The sequence below is a fragment of the Protomyctophum bolini genome (assembly GCF_963924005.1).
Source record: "Protomyctophum bolini genome assembly, chromosome: 7".
NCBI classification, from domain to species: Eukaryota; Metazoa; Chordata; class Actinopteri; order Myctophiformes; family Myctophidae; genus Protomyctophum; species Protomyctophum bolini.
This window is the reverse complement of record NC_137868.1, coordinates 3,243,085-3,258,765: the sequence shown is the minus strand read 5'-3', so window position 1 is coordinate 3,258,765 and position 15,681 is coordinate 3,243,085. Positions and strand designations below refer to the sequence as shown.

At 40.9% G+C, this 15,681-nt stretch overlaps 1 protein-coding gene across 1 annotated transcript in view; it reads left to right on the top strand.

Moving 5' to 3' along the window:
* Positions 1–9,706: 9,706 nt before the first annotated feature.
* Positions 9,707–15,681, top strand: part of LOC308317961 (uncharacterized protein) — a gene marked incomplete at its 3' end in the record, with an annotated part of 28,872 nt that continues 22,897 nt past the window's right edge. Inside the window, exon 1 of the mRNA XM_080767307.1 lies at positions 9,707–9,867. The remainder of the gene's footprint in view (positions 9,868–15,681) is intronic.

The window sequence follows — 15,681 nt, the reverse complement described above, 5'->3', positions numbered from 1 at the left end:
CCTTCACCATATCAACCACACATCCACACTGACACCACTGATCTTACTGACTTCCACATCTCATACATTCTGTAAGCATTATCCTTTATATTAAGTTATTATTAGTTCTCTTACAAATGAATTATTGTGTCCTCCTCCATTTGTCATGGCCCACCCAACGGGGCGGGCTTATGACAGCAGGCCCCAGCTTCCTCTGCACCCCCCACCCACCCCTCTCTATCTGCCTGAGGGAGGGAGGGCCACAGCCTAGACCTGCTGACCTCTACAGTAGACCTGCCTAAGGGAGGGAGGGAGGGCCACAGCCTAGACCTGCTGAACTCTACAGTAGACCTGCCTAAGGGAGGGAGGGAGGGAGGGCCACAGCCTAGACCTGCTGAACTCTACAGTAGACCTGCCTAAGGGAGGGAGGGAGGGCCACAGCCTAGACCTGCTGAACTCTACAGTAGACCTGCCTAAGGGAGGGAGGGAGGGAGGGCCACAGCCTAGACCTGCTGAACTCTACAGTAGACCTGCCTAAGGGAGGGAGGGAGGGCCACAGCCTAGACCTGCTGAACTCTACAGTAGACCTGCCTAAGGGAGGGAGGGAGGGCCACAGCCTAGACCTGCTGAACTCTACAGTAGACCTGCCTAAGGGAGGGAGGGAGGGCCACAGCCTAGACCTGCTGAACTCTACAGTAGACCTGCCTAAGGGAGGGAGGGTGGGCCACAGCCTAGACCTGCTGAACTCTACAGTAGACCTGCCTAAGGGAGGGAGGGAGGGCCACAGCCTAGACCTGCTGAACTCTACAGTAGACCTGCCTAAGGGAGGGAGGGAGGGCCACAGCCTAGACCTGCTGAACTCTACAGTAGACCTGCCTAAGGGAGGGAGGGAGGGAGGGAGGGCCACAGCCTAGACCTGCTGAACTCTACAGTAGACCTGCCTAAGGGAGGGAGGGAGGGCCACAGCCTAGACCTGCTGAACTCTACAGTAGACCTGCCTAAGGGAGGGAGGGAGGGAGGGCCACAGCCTAGACCTGCTTAACTCTACAGTATACCTGCCCAAGGTGGTCAGCCAGCCACACCACCCCAACTCCACCCCGGGCCCCACCCCACAAAACAATCCCAGTGCAGCAACAATTAAGTAAGTAAGTACATTTTATTCATGAAGCACCTTTCGAAGCAAAGCTATACAAGGAGCTGAACAATTGACACAGTAAAAAAAACAATATAAGCAGGTTAAAACACACAGAACATAATACAGTTGTGACAGTATAAATGAGCGGAACAAAAAACTAACAAGGCAGAACAAAGACATATAGAGCTATACAAATTAATCGGGTCAAATTAAGGTACATGGGAGAAATATTTAAGGAATAAATGAGTCTTTAGGAGTCTCTTAAAACCGTCAACTGACTCAGCATTCTTCAATGGCAGAGGAATTCAGGCATTCCATATACTAGGAGCTACCACAGCGAAAGCCCGGTCACCCTTTCGCCTAATTAACCGCACGGAATGCGTGTAACCTTTGGTCTGCGTTGGGTTGTGTTGTGGACGAATGACGTCTTCAGACCACTTCAGTCAGACAACTCAAGGAGGATGTAATATATATATTTATTGAATATAGGATAATCAATGCAATATATTTATCATGGTTTGGCAATGTATTGGATCTGCTTTTTAGGTACTCAGGTCAAGCGCATCAGTCCCGACCATAGGGACTCTGAATCCCCCCCGTACCTAAACAGTAGATCCAAAACGACAGGTGGTAGCTGGGGTGGAGGTGGGTGAGCAGCAGAATTGAGCGCAGGTTGTATGACCGCAGCACGCTGATACAGCAGCCGTGGGCAAGCAAGAAGGCAGAGGAATGCAAACCTCTGGTTCAAGTAGCCGGTATGAGAGATGGGGTGAGCGTGTGATTGGCTGAGGCCGGTATGAGAGATGGGGTGAGCTGTGATTGGCTGAGTGAATCATGATGTGGGTGAGAGCCTGACGCTGCGGTGGCCCAATTAACGGCCGGCGCGCTGACTGAGGTTCCCTGACTGAACTTGCTCTGCGCATCATGTCTACGACAGGCGCAAATGCTCATTTCTCTCTTTGTTGACAATTTATTCTGCTAAAGATACACGGAAGAATCTGCAGGTCAACTTCGGTGTTCAACTTACACACCCAATCAGTCAGCAGTGGCGTACGTCATGAATGGGCATGTCTCATGTTTAAAGACTGACCCGACAATCAATGAACATACATACCGTACGACGCATTACAATTCAAGGACAAATGGAAATAATTCTGTGTTACACACCCAATGAACCCTCGGCACATCTGAAACATGTACAAAACATCACCACTTCATGTTGGTACATTTAGCATGTTTAGAACACATATGTATTCATCAGAGTGAACATAGACTATACAGACTCTTGTTAGATAGTTTGCTATTGTGGTATTTGTTCATGGATTTATTATTTGGCTGCATTGTATAACTTAACTTGACATGTAGCCTATACAATGTAGCGTTGAAAGTGTAATTATCTAATCTGCCGCTTGGCCTGCAGTTCCCATACTTGAAAGAGAGACGCCGTCTCAATGTGTTTTCTACTGGTTGAATAAAGGTTAAATAACATAAATAAAATAAATAATATACATTGGCTATTATGTTTATTGTTTATTACGGATCCCTACAGTGAAGACTATACTCTTCCTAGGGTCCAGACAATAAAACATTACAAAGTCAAAAAACAAAAGAGAACTAATTGATATATTACATCACAACATATTTACAAACTAAACATTGTATTACTATGGTCACGTAGGCTACTGTACACCCCCATCTCTCTCCCCCATTTCCTGTCAGCCTACTGTCTGTCCCTCTAAAAGTATATATATATATATATAAAATAAAGGCAAAAGCCACTAAAATAAATAAATAAATACAAATAAATAAATCTATTGGTCAAATTAATCTACATTATGACAGTCTTAAGGTTAAGACCTTTAGACCGTATATGGACGTGTGGAAACGTCATAACTATAATCCAACCCTGAATGAAGTAGGCTACAGTCTCAAGGATTGTATTTACAAGAGGAAAATGTATAGCACATTCCCTTATATGCGCAGAGGAGGTCCATATTCCATTTTACACAGCCCTTTTTGACACTGACGTATACAGCTGCTTCAAGGCAGCTCCGTAGAGAGAGTATGTGGTTAGACAAGTGTGTTGTTAATGAATTAATTACAGGGAGACACAGATTCCACAGATAACCACAGATAACCAACCAGAATGTCACACAACCAGTACAAAGAGCTACGTTTACATGGACATTACAGTTAAATCCCCCTTTCATTCAGAATAGAAGTTAAATCCTATTAAAAGTTGTCATGTGTAAACACCTATACAAAAACTTAAATCGGAATGAAAATGGCCAATCTGATTTAAACTTAGATCAGATGTAACTGACCGGTTTTATTCCATTTTAAAATCCTATAGGCGCGTATTCAGGGCGGAGTCATGCACCCCTGGGGGGGAAGTTGTGATTTGCTCTCGTTCACTGCAATGTTCACTGCACACACACACACACACACACACACGCACACATGCACACACACACACACACACACACACACACACACACACACACACACACACACACACACACACACACACACGTACACACACACACACACACACACACACACCACCACCACCATTGATAGAGAGGCTGCAATTCGAAACTGGCCCCCGTGAAACCCCCCTCCCCCCCCCCCCCCCCCTTTTTCCCATCACTGTATATGTTTCTTTTCCCTTTTTACCTCCTTTATGATGAAATCCTGTTCTGTTCTTTAACTACATAGAAGTGTCGATTTGTACGTCTCTAAATGTTTCGATGAATTGAACAAGGTGGACCCTGTTGTAAACAAGTGTATAATACTTAATTGGGTCGTCCACTCACAGTTAACAGTCTTTGTATTGAGTTTGTGCTTGAAATGTACTGTAATTCTGCAAACTGTTAACAAATACTTGAATCAATCAATCAATCAATCAATCAATCAATCAATCAATCAATCAATCAATCAATCAATCAATCAATCAATCAATCAAAGGCAGGGAAAGTCTGCCATCCAGTGGTCACAAAGAGAAAGACATGATGAACCACAGCAAAGCAAACAAGTCACCATGCAGGACTCCTGGCTGTATAATGACTGCACTGCACCTAGCATCTATTCGTGGACAATAACACCACTGATAATAATCATAATTACACACATGACATGTCGTCTGTGTGTGTAGTCAGCGGTGGCCTGACGAGCCGCTGTCTTCTATAAATGACTGTTGTTGACAGAGAGAAAGGCATGATCACACAATAAGCATGCAGCACAAACACACTGGGCGGGAACCCCAATGTTGGTGGTGTTAGCATCATGTTAGCTATTGAAAAATAGCAGATCTACAAGCTCGTAGCGCCACAAGTTGTGAGCTTGTAGATCGGCTATTTTCAGCATGCAACCAAGTGTAAAATGACTTATACTGGATCTCTTGTCCACTATAGTCCCTTCCTAACATTTTAGTCTAGTTTTTATTTGTCGACGAAATTGTCAGTATATTTAGTCTCATAGTTTTAGTCGCCGTAGCTTTAGTTTTCATTTAGTTTTCGTCAGTGGAAAAAGGTAGTCGACGAACATTTTTCGTCTTAGTTTTAGTCGACGAAAACAACACTGGCTGCAATGCACAATCTAAGCAAAGCGCCTAAATGCACCATTCACCACTGTGTGCTACAATGACGTCATCAATCAGCATACGTATATATCAGGTGACCTGTGCATGTGTCCAGTGGCGTCATAAAGTAAACCAGTAAGACGCGCAAACGCGGGAAGCGAACGCAGCTCGTACATATTTGGGGTTTTTTTTTAAGATTTATTTTTAAGTTATTATTTTTTTAAGTTAAGTTATTTTTAAGTTAAGTTTTTAACTTAGCCATAACCATATAAGGAGTCCCCAAAGCAGCTATACGTCCAAATATGGAGTGTGTTGCATCAATCACAAACAAATCACTCAGCTCCATATATGGGCACAAAGGGGGGACACACGGACAGACATGATCTGCTAGGTCTCATAGTAAGTGCTTACTGCATTCGCAATAAGTACATTTTCTCAAGTACTGTATATAGCCTATATACTTATAGGTATTTGTACTCTGAATATCACGAAAAATAATGTCCAGTTTTTCGTCTATATATATATTTTTTAAAATAATAATCACACTTGTGTGAAGTGAGGGGCGCTCTTATCATTATACTTCGTCGTACAATCATCACATTCTGGCCAATCACTTTTATGTCCTCAGTGTTTTGAATATAGTTTTTATCCTCACTTCTTATAAGCCCTCGGCCAATCAAATTGTCGCTATGCGGGGTACACACACACACACACACACACACACACACACACACACACACACACACACACACACACACACACACACACACACACACACACAGACAGACACACAAAGCTGGGCATAGCGCCCCTCAAACATATTGAATGATTGATTGATTGATTGAAGTATTTATAAACAGTTTGCAGAATTACAGTTCATTTCAAGCACAAACTCAATACAAAGACTGTTAACTGTGAGTGGACGACCCAATGAATAAAGCATTATACACTTGTTTACAACAGGGTCCACCATGTTGTTCAATTCATCAAAACATTTAGAGACGTACAAATACAAACAGACACTTCTATATAGTCAAAGAACAGAACAGCTGGAATTCATCATAGAGCTGGAGGTAAAAAGGCTAGACTATAGTTTTACCAAAACGTCCAAGATCCGTCGAAAAATAAATAAAACAAATAAAATAAAACAAAAAAAAAGAATGAACAAATAAAACGTATAAGTTCCAAGATCCGTCAAAAAGTATAAGATACAATTTATAAAAAAAACCCCACTACAACAAGTTGTAGTAAATACAATATAAACCCATTATTAACAAACAATGAAAGACACCGTAATAATTATTCAACAAAAAGTCAGCCACCCGGGCATAGTGATGACGTGTTGTTGACCTTATAAGGAGCGACGCAGTGAGACTATAGAGACAGGAGTCACGCTTTGCGTCTGACAGGAAGTGAGTGACTCACACACACAAATGACGGTAATGTTGACACACGCCACACGCGCACACACACACACACGAACACACACACACACACACACACACACACAGACACACACACACACACACACACACACACACACACACACACACACACACACACACACACACACACACACACACACACACACACACACACACGCGCTGAAATAAACTGTATTCTTTCTTCTTTTTTTTTTTGGTAGGATCCCATACTCCCCGGTGGTCGCGCCCCGCTGTGATTGGCCCAGTCGGTTGCCGTGACGCCCATTGGCCCTCCAGCCAATGGCGTGTCTAACCCTTAGAGTATATATACAATAGAGAAGACACCCAGAGAAAATCCTGAAGCGCAATGGACATAGTGGCCGAAGAAGGTATTGCAGTTTGGTAAGGTTTTGCCCTCAAACACATGAACGCGCACTAGGCTCCGCCCACTCCAGCAAGTTTCAACCAGCTCTCTGAGCTCTGCCCCAGAGCGGAGCGCTGAGAGACAGACCGCATTAAAACCAGGAAATGCCGCATCAGGACTTTTGCTCATTACTTATTATTCTGTGTATATAAAATATAGATAATTTGTCTAATCTCTAGTTACATCAATATTGTTCTTGTAAAATAGTTGGTTTGTGACCAAGTATTAAGATTATAAAGATCGCTTATGTCATTTTGACTTCCCATTCACTTACCATAGGCTTCTGCTGTAGAACTCCCGAGTCCGAATTCTTTTTTTTTTTTTTTAAATAGCAGCTGTACATGAAATGTTAATGTTGATTTAGCATCAACATGATTATTTACCGATATAAATACATGGTTTGATAACCTACAAGTAGGCGAAAGTCATTTTCTGCCAGGCGTATGTCTCTCCATCTACCCCGTCTTCAAGCCTCCATCCCTGGGCAGAGGTTGAATGATTGACTGGTGGTCGTGGAGCTCTGTGCAGTGCCGTCTCTTTACAGTCTAAAATCAATGGTTAAATTATTCCATAACACTGAAAATGATCAATTTTCCAATTAAAATCAAATTATGGTTAAGTGTGTAAATTACATTTATTCTGTTTGGACAAAGTGCAGTTAAGAAAAGGTGGAGATCAAGGAAGAATTTCTCTATGTCACATGTGAAGTGTAAAACTGGGAATTTCACCCAAGGAATCCATGATGAAGTGCTAAGATAACCACAATAATAACCCAGATTCGTATTGATGTGCTTACCGAGATAATCAAAATGCTTTCATTTTAAACCAACCTCTGAATTAAAACATTGGGTTCTGCAAAAGTCACAGATCAAATTGCAATGATTTTTAAAATAATCTATTATTCACACTGGATAAACAACAGTGGGACTGGAATACTGTACATCCAAGGTACTCCTTCCTGATGGGATGCTATGGCAATGCTTACTATCAGAATATTTAACGTTTTCTTTTAAACATTTTTAACTAAATATCTTCCTTGGGTCCTATTAACAGAATAAGTGAACTTGGACACTAGGGGGGGTCAGTGCCTTAGAGTATATATACTCTAAGGTCAGTGGAGAACACATTTCCCTTAGGCACCATTTACACTGACAGCCAAATCTAGCCTGAATCAGATCTATCTGTGCCACATCCAGATTGGAATCTGATTTGTTTAAATAAGTCTAAATGGACAGGTCACATGGAATCTGTTTTTTTTTCCAATCCCCATTTAACATTCAGAGGTGAATTGTTAAAACCTGGTTCAGGAACATGACACCATATGCTGGATATATTTCATTAACCACTTTGTTTTACATTAAATAGCTAAAGAAAATGGAAAGCTCACATGCTGTGAGCTTGTACTCGTTTGTTTAGATAATCGATATATTTCATTAGGCACTTGTACTATATGTTCACCAGATTAGATTATGTTATATATTTTAGAATATTTCTATTATTACCAGAATTAAAATACCTAAAAGACAAAACACATTATTTTTTTATAGTCCATGTGATTCCACAAAAATGATCATGAAGACGCATAGTTTTGACATGATGATATCCAGTTCTGATATCCAATGAGAACAGAATGAGAATGAAACAATAAATGTATGTCTTAACCGATTGAGTAAGCTGCATGTTGTGGTAAGATTGTCTCCCTGTAATTTAAATTTTAGCTTGAAGGTCACAGGTGTCCCAGCTTAAACCAGAAGATGAAGTAATCATACAATCATCATCATACAATCATACAAACATCAACACAGTATGGCTCTATTCTGGATAGAATTATCCAATTATCCATTGGATAGAATATACATTGAAGTGAGGGGCACTCTTATCATCATACATCATCATACATCACATTCCGTGCTCAGTCAATGAAATCATCACTATGTGGTACACACAAACACAAAGCTGGGCATAGGAGGGGCTGGCACCCCTTGAAAATACCAACAAAACACAGACACAGTATTTTGGCTTAATCTCTTGAAGCGAGTTTAAGTGTGTTTTTGACACACTCATGACGGACAATCGGACATATAGGCAATGAAACGGTCAGTAAAGTGGAATGAATCACAGCATTATATCGCCCCTTGCTGCAGAATGGGAAAGAATGCAGAATATTTTCATGGCTTATAATCTAGGACAGGTCAGACGATCAGTTGAGGCAATTTATTATTTGGTACAGAGTCACACTCAATTCAATTCAATTCAATGGGCTTTATTGGCATGAGAAAACATACGTTTACACACACTCAAAGAGTACGGCAATTTCCCCGTTTTGATGTGCCTTCTCATCAATTCATTATGCATAAACAAACATTTCACATGAACAAACAATATTGGTAAAACTAACACATTTGAGTACGTTATATACATTTTATTTTCACACATTTAGAGTCCGACCGGCTGAGAGCAGCCTGCATGACTACCAGAGGCTATACCGTGTGCGCACTAGGCTGTGCCCGGCCGGTGAGAGGGGACAAACGGACGTGAGCAGGGCTGCATCCCAGCTCTCTGCCGCAGCATGGAACTCCGAGTGCGAAATAGCGATTATGCAACAGCTTACCCTAAGACCTACACGTCAACTCAATGTCATTGTAAGGAAGCTTTTCGAGCAATAAAATAATTTTTTTTATTACACTTTCACTTTGTATGACGCAAAAGGCCACCTCAAAACCACTAGCCTTTACTGCGCTAGCCACTCAGCTCGGCTAGATGCTAGGTCACGTCAGAGCCTGAGATATAGACAACATAGCGATGCGCGTTCACCACGAGTAGCACGCACACGCACACACGCACGATGCTAGTTCATGTGTCGGTCGTCGCGCGTTCATGTGTTTGAGGGCAAAAATCCAGAATGCACAGGGCTCCTAAACCGGAAGGAGGAGTGGATTCGCCTCATGCGCTTCTGAGCAACTCAATGCAAGTGGACGGGAGGAGAACTTGGGTGTCTTCTCTATTGTATATATACTCTAAGGTCTAACCCCCCGTCCCCGTCCCTCCGGGCTATGGGGGGTGGAGGCAGAGCGTATAGGAACGTGCGTGTGCGTGTGTGTGCGTGTGTGTGTGTGTGTGTGTGTGTGTGTGTGTTTAGTAGTGTGTGTGTGTGGAACCCGAGCAGAACAAGGAAGCGACGACATGTGCTGATGACAACAATAAGTTGAACTCAACGGAGACGAAAACGAGGAAGAGCGCAACATAAATAATATCATTGTAAAACTATTAACGTCATTATATTATCGATCCGCACAGACTGGAGACAGCTATAGTCGCCTACCGGGTGAGTAACGAGCACACTTTATTCACTTTAAAGTTGAGTTTCAAAGCTGGTTTCTTTTTGTGTTTCACTGTCTTGTTATTTATTTGTAAAGCTTTCTCGAATCGATTTATTTGGGTTCCTCTCTCTCTCTCTCTCTCTCTCTCTCTCTCTCTCTCTCTCTCTCTCTCTCTCGTCGGGGTTTGCCACATTTGTTATAACGTCAATATCTTAATTGATTACTTAAAAATATATATATATTTGTATTTTTCTTTTAGCACTATTTATGTTATACTAGTTTTCTTTGGTGTTGTCTCTTCATGTAGTTCCTTCTTTAATACACTAAAGCCTACTAATTAATTATATAAACAGGCAAACGTTAGTTAATATCTTGTGGTTTAAACATAAAACAAAACAAAACAAAACTGTTTACATGCAATATAATATATATCCCAATTTGATGAACATTGAAGGTGTATTAGGTGAAATAAGTAAACAAACATTGTGTTTATAAGTGACTGCAGTCTCCAAGAGGCTTTCCGCATCGAGAAAAAAAGCCTCAGCTAAATACGCTATATTTCCACACACACACTATAGTTTCTGAATAATAATCATTACTTTTTAAGATGCGTGTGTTGTTTTTCTCTTCTCCCATTCCCCCAGTTTAAACTTTAAAGTTAAATCCTGCGTATACGACGTGCCTATATGTATAAGTTACACATTTAAAACTTTGATATTACAAGTTACAACCTCACTGTAGAGTGTAGATTATAATATAAACTAACTCATGTGTATAAGTAACCAAATGGACCCTTTTAAGGGTATATCTCCAGAGTTTATTTTTTGTTTTTTTTATTGAGATTGACACTTATTGACGCCAGTGTTGTTTTCGTCGACTAAAACTAAGACGAAAGATGTTCGTCGACTACACTTTTTCACTGACGGAAACTAAAATGGAAACTAAATGAAAACTAAGCTACGACGACTAAAACTAAGAGTAAAATTATACAAGAGATCCAGTATAAATAAAAAGTGTCACTTTACGACGGCATCAAGGCCCGCCAATTAAACACATTTCAGTCGACTACATCAACTGTAGATTTAGTCGACTAAAACTATAGACTATAACACAAAGACATTCCTGCATGGTGACTATAACATGTGACTAAAACTAAAACTAAAAATGTGCTGCCAAAAACAATACCGATTGATTGATTGATTGGTGGACTGGATTGAAATCTTTATTAACAGTTTGTAGAATTACAGTACATTTCAAGCACAAACTCAATACAAAGACTGTTAACTGTGGGAGTGGACGACCCAATTAAGCATTACACTTGTTTACAACAGGGTTCCACCATGTTCAATTCATCAAAACATTTAGAGACGTACAAATAGACACTTTCTATGTAGTTACAGAACAGAACAGGAATTCATCATATAGGAAGCAAAAAGGGAAAAGATACATATACAGTGAGGGGAAAAGGGGGGGGGTGGGATTTAGATTTTACAGAGGCCAGTTTCGAATTGCAGCCGTCCGTATAGGTGCCCTCTGAGAGCGGTTTTGAAGGAGTCGAGGGATTCACATGTCTTAATGACTGTTGGTAGGGCGTTCCACATTTTGGTGGCATATATATATAGGAGCGAAAATAATTTAGTCCCTTGTTTGTGCCGAATCTGGGCTGTACATGGTATCTATATAGTATACAAGCTGTACTTAATAATAGCAACATAATGGAAACAAGTCAATTAGGTCTCCAGGACTGTTTTGTGTTTATTATTAGTGACTATAATTAAAGTGTTCAATCAATCCACAACAATGGATATATAATCAATCATAACCACTGGTTCCAAAAAAGAATGGACAAACAATCAATACGTGTGTGTCCATATCTAGGATCCTTTTTTAACCCATTCTGAACGGGAACCCGTTTTGGTGTTATAGCATCATGTTATGCTTTAGCTGTTGAAAAACAGCAGATCTACAAGCTCATAGCGCGCCTGCACCGAGTGGCGCGCTACGAGCTTGTAGGTCTGCTATTTTTTTTTTTATCGAAGAACGACTGACATTTTTAGAATCTGATCTCAGGTCAGAATGGGTTAATCAGACCAGTGTGTGTCCAGTGGAAACCTCGTATGAATCTGATCTCAGGTCAGAATGGGTTAATCAGACCAGTGTGTGTCCAGTGGAAACCTCGTATGAATCTGATCTCAGGTCAGAATGGGTTCATATCAGACCAGTAGTGTGTGTCCAGAGGAAAGCTCGTTTGAATCTGATCTCAGGTCAGAATGGGTTAAGGGTCCATTTGGTTAAATGCTAGTAAATCCTAGTTGTTTTGATCGAGATCGAATATACCGTAACCTATTCTGGACGCGGGAACTCCTTTTGGTATAGCATTATGTTATGCTTTATCTATTTAAAAATAGCAGATCTACAAGCTCATAGCGCGCCTGCACCGAGTGGCGCGCTATGAGCTTGTAGGTCTGCTATTTTCGAAAAGTCGAAGAACGACTGACATTTAGAAACATAGCTTTTTCAGAAAACTGTCAGGATGTAGAAGACCTTTTTAGAATCTGATCTCAGGTCAGAATGGAAAACTGTCAGGATGTAGAAGACATGTTTTAGAATCTGATCTCAGGTCAGATTGAAAACTGTCAGGATGTAGAAGACAATTTTATTATAATCTGAGGTCAGAATGAAAACTGTCAGGATGTAGAAGACATGTTTTAGAATCTGATCTCAGGTCAGATTGAAAACTGTCAGGATGTAGAGAAGACATTTTTATAAATCTGATCTCAGGTCAGAATGAAAACTGTCAGGATGTAGAAGACATGTTTTAGAATCTGATCTCAGGTCAGAATGGAAAACTGTCAGGATGTAGAAGACATGTTTTAGAATCTGATCTCAGGTCAGAATGGGTTAAGGCGTCCTAAAATAAACAAGCGTGTCAGTTGTTATACGGCTATAATACTAATAATAATAATAATAATAATAATAAAATAAAACAAAAGGGACATAACTGGTTCAAATGATGCATAACGTTTTACGCTTCACAGACATTATAATAATGTTATTATATTCATGGACATATTCTTTTTTTTAACCACAGGGGTATATATTTTGTAGCCTTAAATTTCTTCACCCCTTCAATACGGTGACAAGGCAGACAATAAAACAGTTTGTGTGTGCGTGTGTGTGTGTGCGTGTGCATGTGTGTGTGTGTGTGTGTGTGTGCGTGTGCGTGTGCGTGTGCATGTGTGTGTGTGTGTGTGTGTGTGTGTGTGTGTGTGTGTGTGTGTAAATTGGTGTCTTTGTTGCGTCGCTTTTGTTGCCAGAAACCAGCTTCCTTCTTCTCTCATTTCAGCATCGTCCACACACACACACACACACACACACACACACACACACACACACACACACACACACACACACACGTGACGCACACACACGCGTGCACGCGCGCGCACACCAAGCATGGCGTTGCCTCTATGTGTGATGTTGAGGTATTTCTTGTTTTCTTGTGTATACTTTGCTTTGAGCATTTCCAATTTCCAATACTTTCTTTTACCAAAATGTTCCAAATACTTTTTTACCTGTATACTCCGCTACTATATCTCGGTTGATGACCTGCAATATTGTACTTTTGTACCAAATGGAAGTATATTTATCTGAAAACCCTATAGTTACTGCATGTCTGTGTATAGTTAACCCATTCTGACCGGGCACCCATTTTGGTGTTTAGCATCATGTTATGCTTTAGCTATTGAAAAATAGCAGATCTACAAGCTCATATCGCGCCACCGAGTGGCGCGCTACGAGCTTGTAGGTCTGCTATTTTTGAAAAATTCGAAGAACGACTGACATTTTTTAGAATCTGATCTCAGGTCAGAATGGGTTAATCAGATCCAGTGTGTGTCCAGTGGAAACCTCGTATGAATCTGATCTCAGGTCAGAATGGGTTAATCATGCTTTGTGGACTTGTTGATTGTTATTACCAAACACACACACACTTTTTTTGCCATTTGTAAATAATGGCAACAATCACCGATCTACAAGCTCACAATGCTTCAACAATCACCGATCTACAAGCTCACAATGCTTCAACAATCACCGATCTACAAGCTCACAATGCTTCAACAATCACCGATCTACAAGCTCACAATGCTTCAACAATCACCGATCTACAAGCTCACAATGCTTCAACAATCACCGATCTACAAGCTCACAATGCTTCAACAATCACCGATCTACAAGCTCACAATGCTTCAACAATCACCGATCTACAAGCTCACAATGCTTCAACAATCACCGATCTACAAGCTCACAATGCTTCAACAATCACCGATCTACAAGCTCACAATGCTTCAACAATCACCGATCTACAAGCTCACAATGCTTCGCATCGCGACGCATTGTGTGAGCTTGTAGATCGGTGATTTTCCAAAAAATGTTTAATCTTTTTTATGAAACTTGAAAAAACGGGACATTTTGGTACTTTGAGTATAGATTTTTAATGCATAAAGACATGAATGAAAATCTTGTACTTTTATTTATTTTTACCAAAGTATAGATTTTGAATTCCAGACTTTTAACACAGAGTATAGCCTTATAATACTTCTGTAATGCACATTCTTTTACTCAAGTGAAAGTACTTTTTATCTTTCAACTCTCTCTCTCTCTCTCTCTGGAAACACCACAGGATATACCATTCCCCCCCCCCCCCCCCCCACACACACACACACACACCCCCCCCCCCCACACACACACACACACACCCCCCCCCCCCCCCCACACACACACACACACACAAACACACACACACACACACACACAGTCACACACACACTCCATTTTGCAGCCATCCAGTTGCAAAAAAAAGTAAAAAGGTACATCCTGACAGTTTTCAATCTGACCTGAGATCAGATTCTAAAAACGTCTTCTACATCCTGACAGTTTTCAATCTGACCTGAGATCAGATTCTAAAAACGTCTTCTACATCCTGACAGTTTTCAATCTGACCTGAGATCAGATTCTAAAAACGTCTTCTACATCCTGACAGTTTTCAATCTGACCTGAGATCAGATTCTAAAAACGTCTTCTACATCCTGACAGTTTTCAATCTGACCTGAGATCAGATTCTAAAAACGTCTTCTACATCCTGACAGTTTTCAATCTGACCTGAGATCAGATTCTAAAAAGGTCTTCTACATCCTGACAGTTTTCAATCTGACCTGAGATCAGATTCTAAAAAGGTCTTCTACATCCTGACAGTTTTCAATCTGACCTGAGATCAGATTCTAAAAAATGTCTTCTACATCCTGACAGTTTTCTGAAAAAGCTATGTTTCTATGTCAGTCGTTCTTCGATTTTTCAAAAATAGCAGAAAATGTGGCGCAAACCTTTGAATATATATTCCTTCAGACTGAACGATTTTAACTCAAATCTTTGCTTCTGGGTCATGGGTGGGGGGGTGGGTCCCTGGAACAACGCACAGGCGCGCTGTGAGCTTGTAGATCGGCTATTTCCAGCAGGCCGTATAAAAACACTCATTGCGACGGCATCAAGGCCCGCCAAAATATATATACATTTCAGTCGACTGAATCAACCGCAGATTTAGTCGACTGACACTGCACCAAAACATTCCAGGTGACTAAAATGTGACTGAAACTATAAAAAGAAAACTGTTCAAGATCAAGAGACTAAATGACTAAAACTAAAATGGAACATTTGCTGCCAAAAACAACACAATTGGTGATGTAAATATGTATAGGTTTTCATGGTAATGGATCCCGGGGCCCAGGGGTGCTCCCGGGGCCCAGGGGTGGTCTTTTAAATGA